This window comes from Nannospalax galili, unplaced genomic scaffold, assembly GCF_000622305.1.
Source record: "Nannospalax galili isolate Female #2095 unplaced genomic scaffold, S.galili_v1.0 scaffold819, whole genome shotgun sequence".
Lineage (NCBI taxonomy): Eukaryota > Metazoa > Chordata > Mammalia > Rodentia > Spalacidae > Nannospalax > Nannospalax galili.
In genome coordinates, this window is record NW_008343717.1 from 1,532,603 (window position 1) to 1,540,040 (window position 7,438).

Sequence of the window (7,438 nt, forward strand, 5' to 3'; positions counted from 1 at the left end):
CACCAGGCTGTTTGGGTTTTTATTTGTTTGTTTATTTATTTATTTATTTTTATTTTATGTCTATGAGTGTTTTGCTTTGTTGTGAAATGACTGAAGAGGCCAAAAAAGGATGTTACATCTAGATTGCGTGGTACTAGAGCTGCAGATGGTTGTTAGCTGCAATATGGGTACTGGGAACTGAACCGAGGTGCTCCACAAGTGCAACCAGTGCTCTTAACTGCTAAGCTATCTTTCCTGACCCCTATTTTGTTTTTTAAAGGGAGGGTTCCAGCCAGGATGGGCTCTAGCTTACCATCCTCTTGCCTCTGCCTCCCCAGTGCTGGGATTACTGCTGTACACCACCACCTCAAGCTCTTACCCACTCCTTATCCCTATATTCAAGTTGTTCAAGGTCTCATCTTCTTTTAAGATGACCTTTGGAGACAGGCATGGTAGCTACTGTATGTATTTCCAGGATTTAAGAGGCAGAAGCAGGATTTTGAGTTTGAGGCTAACCTGGGCTACATATGGGCTTCAAAACCAGTGTGAAGTACTATTGATCCACTGGTGTCATTGATTGATAGCTAACAGATAGCTAATAGATAGATGATAGATAGATAGATGATAGATAGATAGATAATAGATAGATAGATAGATAGATAGATAGATAGATAGATAGATAGACAGATAGATAGATGATAGATAGATGATAGATAAATTAGACTGATTGATTGATAGAATGAATGAAAAAATTTGGGGTTTAGCCTGCCTTCTCAAAATACCTGGATACCTGCCTTCTCGGCCAGTAGAGCCCCTTGTCCTCATGGACACAAGACTCCAATTCCTTGGAATTCATTCCCTTGCTGTAAAATTTGCAGCAATCTCTCTATTGCACTCCCTTTCTCCCTACATGTCTGCTGTCCACATCTGTGTCTCATGGGACAGCATGTCCCACATTGATTGATGGCTTGTCCAGAACAAGCTGGCCAAACTTAAGGGTGGGGCCAACCTCTCCCCAGGACTGCTTTTCCTCTCTTTCAGCTGCTTCTTTTGTTCACAATATTTTATTTGTTTTGCTACTTTAGTTTTAATTGCTTTGAAAATGTCACCTGAACTAAGGATTCAAGTTTCAAAGAAGTATAATATAGAGACAAAAGTTAAATTCATGGATGCTGGGGTTGTGGCTCAGTTGGTAGAGTGCTTGTCTGGCATGCAGGAAACCCTGAGTTCATTGCTCAGCACAGCATAAACTGGGCATGGTGCTGCATGCTTGCAATCCCAGCATCCAAGAAGTAGAGGCAGTAGTATCAGGAGCTCACAATCATCCTTGGCATAGCAAGTTCAAGGCCTGGGCTACAAGGGACTTTGAATCAAAAAAACAAAACAAAACCCTACCAAAAAGTCAAGCTTGTGAAGGAAACTTTTCTTTCTATTGTGTTGGTAGTCTGGTTTCACTTTTGTTTCTATGTGAATCTAAGCATGTTGCTCAACTTCTGTAATCTTGTTTCCTAATTTGAAAAAGAAGAATAGAAATAGCTTCTCTTTTATTATTTTTATTTTTAAAATATTTTTATCTTATGTGTATGAGTGTATTGCCTGCATTTATGTAAGTGCACCCATGTCATGCAATACCCACAGAAATCAGAAGAGGGTAACAAATTCCCCTGGAACTGGAGTTACAGATGGTTGTTAGTCACCATGTGGGTGCTGGGAATCGAAGAGTATCCCAAGAGTAGCTAAGCCATCTCTCCAACCCTGCTTTTTGAGACAGGGTCTCCTGTATCTCATTCTGGCCTTAAATGCCTAACAGATGGCTTTGGAGTCCCAATCCTTCTTCTTTTACCTCTTGAGTGCTGGTATTATAGGTGTATACCACCTGCCCAGTTTATAGCTGAGGATTGAATTTAGGGATTCCTGCATGCTAGGCAAGTACTCTACCAAATGAGCTGTACCTCCAGTCCCATCAAAATCTTCTTTACAGGACCTTTGATCCTGAAAAGGAATAATCCAGGCAAATCAGCTCTGGGGTGCTGGTCATGCTGGGGAGCCCAGTGGCCTTTTCCACTCAAGACCACACCCAGAATGAAGTGAGTTTAACAAGTGAGTGGGCCCATGGAGTAAATGAAAAGATGAGTGAGATACCTGTTGAGCACAAAAACCCAGCTGAGAAGCCTCAACAGCCACTGTGGGAATGTGGCAATGTACTGGCCCAACCACAGACATGGTTCTGAGATCACACACAGAATGAACTTACTGAGTTCTTCAGAGAATGGAAAAAGGTGACAGGCAGAGAAAGGAAATGGAAAGAAGAGGAAATGAATCACTTTCTAAGTTTTAGATCTCAAGCTAATAAACATGTCCAGGAGGAGGTTAGCTGGAAAGCACTAGTAGGTAACTTTATTTATTTAACCAAGTCTCAGTGTGGAGCCCAAGCTGACCTTGAGTGTGAGATCCTCCTGCCTCCATCTCCTTAAATTCTGGGATGATAGAGAATTGCCACTAAGCTTGCTCAACTTTTTATTATATTTACTTATCTGTGTATTTGTGTGTGTGTGTGTGTGTGTGTGTGTGTGTGTGTGTGTACATGTGTATATGCTAAGGTGCACACGTAGATCAGAGGACAACTTGTGGGAGTTGATTCTTTCTTTCTACCATATAGGTCCCAGAACTGAACTCAGGTCATCAGACTTGTGACAAGCCCCATTACTCAGTGAACCATCTCACTGGTCCCCAAGTTTTTTTTTTTTTTTTTTTTTTAAGATGTCTCTTGGGAAAGATGCAAGGCCAAATACTCAAATTTGTTTAATTGAATAGAATTCTGGCAGGAAAGGGGCTTGGGATTGCAAGCCTTAGTTGGGAAGTGTTGGCATCCCCTCTACCCTGTCAAAGCCCTGAGAATCTTATGCTTTGGAGCTCTGTGCTGACTGAGGTTTTGGTTGAGGCAAGCTGTGGCTCTCCTGAGGCTGAGTTTCCCTGGTCTAAGGTTCTGGCTGTTTGCACATTGCCACTGTCATATAGTCACTTTGAGTCTTTAGCACAAAAACAATACCTAGTTTTAGAGTCAGAAATCCATATTCACTCCCAGCTCTTACTTAAACCCAACATGTCCTTGGGCAAAGGATCAAGTCCTCTGGATCCCAGTTATCCACTTGTTAGATGCTAGTCTTAAATCTGTACTAAATTTGAGACATTAACCAGAGAGAAACCAGGTATGCAGGGGTACACCTGTAATCCCAGCACTGGAAATGTGGAAGCAGGAGAATAGGGAGTTCAAGGTCATCCTTAGCTACATAGCAAGTTGAAATCTGCAAGGATTATGTGAGATGCCTTCTCAAAAAACACATAATAAAACAGAAACACCATCAAGAGAGTAGATTCAGAAACCAAGAGATAAAACATACCTGCATTTTTTAGTATCACTAGGAGAGTGGTTCAGTCAATTAGGATGTGAGTTTAAGGTTGTAAGTGTAACTTATAAAGAAAGGTGCCTCCAAAGGTCACTCCAAGATGTGAGTCTAAAGTTGTAAGTGTAACTTATAAAGAAAGGTGCCTCCAAGAAAGAAAAACTGACCCTATGAGAAACCAGTGACAGTTTGCTCCTTAGAAGGATAATAAAGTGATTGGTTGAGAAATTGAAGGGACAGCTATTTTTTACTGTAAACTCTGTTGTAACCTTTGAATGTTTAAAACATGTGTTAATATTAGTTTCCAGGAAAATATGCATATAAAATTCAAATGTATATGTGGTCAAATGAATGTGGGGTCATGTTCATCAAGAGATCCAGAAGATTGTTCACAGTGGCACCATCTGGAGTGGTCCGAAGCTAGAAGCTGTCTAAATACCCAGCTATAGATAAATAAATGTCAGATGATTCACACAAAGGAATACTATACGGCATTGCAATAAATTAATTGTAACCATAGAATAAATGAGTGAATGTGGCAAGCAATGCAGAGAGAAAAAAGTCTAGTACAAGAGGCTATATTGTGCTGTTTCACTGAAGACCATTCAAAGGTAGACGAAGCTAATATACCCTACTAGAGCTCATACTAGTTGTCTTTCTGCTCAGTTTTGATGGTTTTTTTGTTTTGTTTTTAGACAGGGTCTCCCTATAGCCCCAGCTAGCCTGGAACTCACGATGGAGACCAAGCCAGCTTGGATCTCACAGAGATCCATCTGCCTCTGCCTCTTGAGAGCTGGGATTAGAAGACTGGGATACCACACCCAACCTAGTAGTCCTTAGGGGGACTGGTGATTGAAGGTCATATGTGGGCTTCTGGGACTGTTGATAATGTTCATTTCTGGACTTGGCTGCCATTTGTGTGGGTATATGCAGTTTGATTTATCACACTGTTTTCTGTGTGTTATATGTCAATTCAATTTTTTTTTTCGTGATAAAGTCTGCTTTATTGGTGGCAGTTAGTACAAGTTAATAAATATTGATCCCCAAAGAGTTCAGTTAATCATCAGATTTCTGGCCTATAGAGAGCTGAGTGAACCAGAACCAAGTGCTGACTGCAGTTGATCCTGCTTCTCGGGAAATGAAGGCACAGCCAACTGACATAAGGCATAATGCTGTTCCACTAAGTGTAAGAGCCTTTGTGACTCTATACAGAAAGGTATCAGGTACCTCACCCTTCAGCTGCACTGGGACTACATTATCCTGAAACAGCTTCTGGAAATTTATTTTCACAATAAATTTCAATGTGCGAAACACTACTGATGGTCGTCCAGGCAGTCTGACAAAGAGCCAGCAGATTCCGAAGCATCTTGGCTCAGTGGCTGCCTACCAACCTTGACAACTGAATCCCACAAAATGAAAACGGTCAATCTCAATTTAAAACAAACAGATAAACTTGTCCCACTGACACAGGCCTGTAATTCCAGCTACTCAAGAGACTGCAGCAAGAGAATCACAAGGTCAAATTCTACCTGGGTTACAGAGTGAGTTAGTTAACGAGATCCCATGTCAAAATAAGAGACAAAAAGAGAGCGGGAGTGTGGAGGCCTTAAATTTAATCCTGCAAAAAATAAATAAAATTTAAAAAAAATAAGTAGACAATGACTTGATAAATAGACGATAGATAATAGATGGGTGGATGGAAGGATGGATAGACAGACAGACTGACAAACAGATTAAAAAGCTTGGGTAAGGGTAGGAGTTATCTTAATGAGATCCAAAAAAGACAATATGATAATAGAATAAATTTGATTTGAGCTTTTCCAGTGATCTACAAAGGGTATCAATTTCATTTGACCTCTCAGGAACAGTTGAACAAATTTGCAGTCCAGCAGTGGTTAGGGACCCCAGAAACTAAAATACAGAGAAAAGTGTGCTGCTAAAATCAGACTGGGGAACTGGTGTCTTTCAGTGTTCCAGAGTAACTGAAGAACGAAACAAAGATGTGTGAGTGGGTACCTGTGGGGGTCTTGACAGTCTGCAGTCTGCCTTCTTTGAAGACTCTCTACTCTTAGAAGTTCTTTTGTCACTTTTCCTTAATAGATATACATTAGTGCTGGGAAAAAAAAGATCTTGAAATGAAGTCACAGAGACAGCAACATTCCACCATTAGAGGTCAGAAAAGTCAGTCTGAACATAACAGACGTTTCTGTATTCCTTAGACTTGAAAACTGTAAATAACATGTTAAGTTGAAGAATTCTAATCTCTAGGATAACTATATGAAAACACCAAATGTACCAGTCTTAGGCCCTCAGGATCCTATGTCTGTGGCTCACAGGTGGCAGAGCTGGTAGGTAGAGAAGCCAGGATTTGAATTCAGGTCTCAGAAGTTCAAATCTAAGCATGCTGACTTGTCACATACTGGATCACATGCAGTGCAACTTCTTAAAGCTTTTGTACTTCATTTTCTTGTTTTGTTTTTGTTTCTGTTTTTGTTTTGTGACTCAGGAACAAACCGAGGGCCTCAGCATACTAAGCAAGTGCTCTACCGCTGTGCTGTATCCTCAGCCATAAACTTTTGCACTTACTCACACTTGCCCCAGATCCTGGAGAACTTAACCTCTTTCTCACACCCATATTGGAGTTGAAATGCCTTTTAGGTCTCTTCTGACGCCTAATCTAAAATAATTCCCCCTCTTTTATGACTATTTCAATTTTAATCCATGTGTATGTGTATGTGTGGGAGTATGTGCACATGAGCATGGGTACCCTCAGAGGCCAGAGGAGGGTGTTTGGTCCCCGGAACTGGTGTTAGAGGAGGTTTTGAGTCACCTAATGTGGAGGCTGGGAACTGAACTCAGGTCCTCTGAAAGAGCAGCAAGTGTTCTTAAAGCACTGAGCCATCTCTCTAGCCCCTAATTCACCCTTTGATCTCTGTTGCTTTCTTTCTTCATAGCACAAAACTGTGCTTCCTTTGATTCTGTATTCATCCACCACTCCCCAGCTAAACTATAAGCTCAGTGAGGTGAAGGTCACATCCTTCCTGTTCTAGCCTTTCCTCCTGCATCTGGCATGCAGGCAATGCTCAGCAGATGTCTGTGTTAAATCAGTCATTTGTCACGAGTGCCAGGAGGAGTGGATATGTTTGTGCAGCAGACCAAGAGCTCGGCAACTGTGAGCGACTCTGCCGCAGCTCGCCTTCTGTGCACCCTTCATTACCAAGCTCCTGTCCTTGGACCAGTTTCTTCTCTCTAAAAATGACCAAGTACCTGGTTCCCTAACTTCTTCATTCTAACTCCCACTGGATAAAGTAAACAAATTCACAATAACGTGTAAACGGCACCTCCAGAGGGAGGTGTGTTTTAAAATAATAACAATGTCCATACGGTTGAAACAGTGGAACCGATGGGAGAGATAACGCTGCGGGCTGGGCTGTTGAACCTGAATTTCCCCCCTGAGTCACCTCCTCTAATACTTCCTGCTTTTTTCAGCTTCTTCCTCTGTCCTTTCAACTCATACTTCAAAAGCATCAGGATATTTTTTAAAACCATTCCCCAACAGCTACATTAAAAATGATCATGGGGCTACTGGGGATTTCCACCGCAGAGAGTTGTAAACTGGGCCTCAGGAAAGCAGCAGTCCTGGATGGGGCTCTACCTGGTAGGCAGACAAAGGTTGGACCTGTAGGGTAGTAATCCTCACCCCCAGTCCTTTCATTACCGATGTTGTCATCCTCTAGAACTCGAAGTGTCTGTCCTACCAGGAAAATTAGTGTCTGGGCAGTGGGGACAAAGGTTGGCTCCGAAGAACAAACAGAGGAGGCATTCAATGGTAATAACGACATTGGTCACAGCAGCAAAAATGCAGGGCTTGCTCAGGGTTTCAGAATGGCTCTGTGCACAGTCTTTACTTCAGCTGTTTTGATGTAGCTGTTATAGTTTTTAGAAGGCTCAGAGTCACACCCATTTTTTAACACACACACACACACACACACACACACACACACACACACACACACACACACACACACACACACACACAGCTTTCGGTGAGGAGT

At 41.9% G+C, this 7,438-nt stretch overlaps 1 pseudogene; it reads right to left on the reverse strand.

Annotated features, from left to right (window-relative positions):
• Positions 1 to 4,459: 4,459 nt before the first annotated feature.
• On the reverse strand, positions 4,460 to 4,749 carry LOC115071530 (annotated as a pseudogene).
• Positions 4,750 to 7,438: the final 2,689 nt, after the last annotated feature.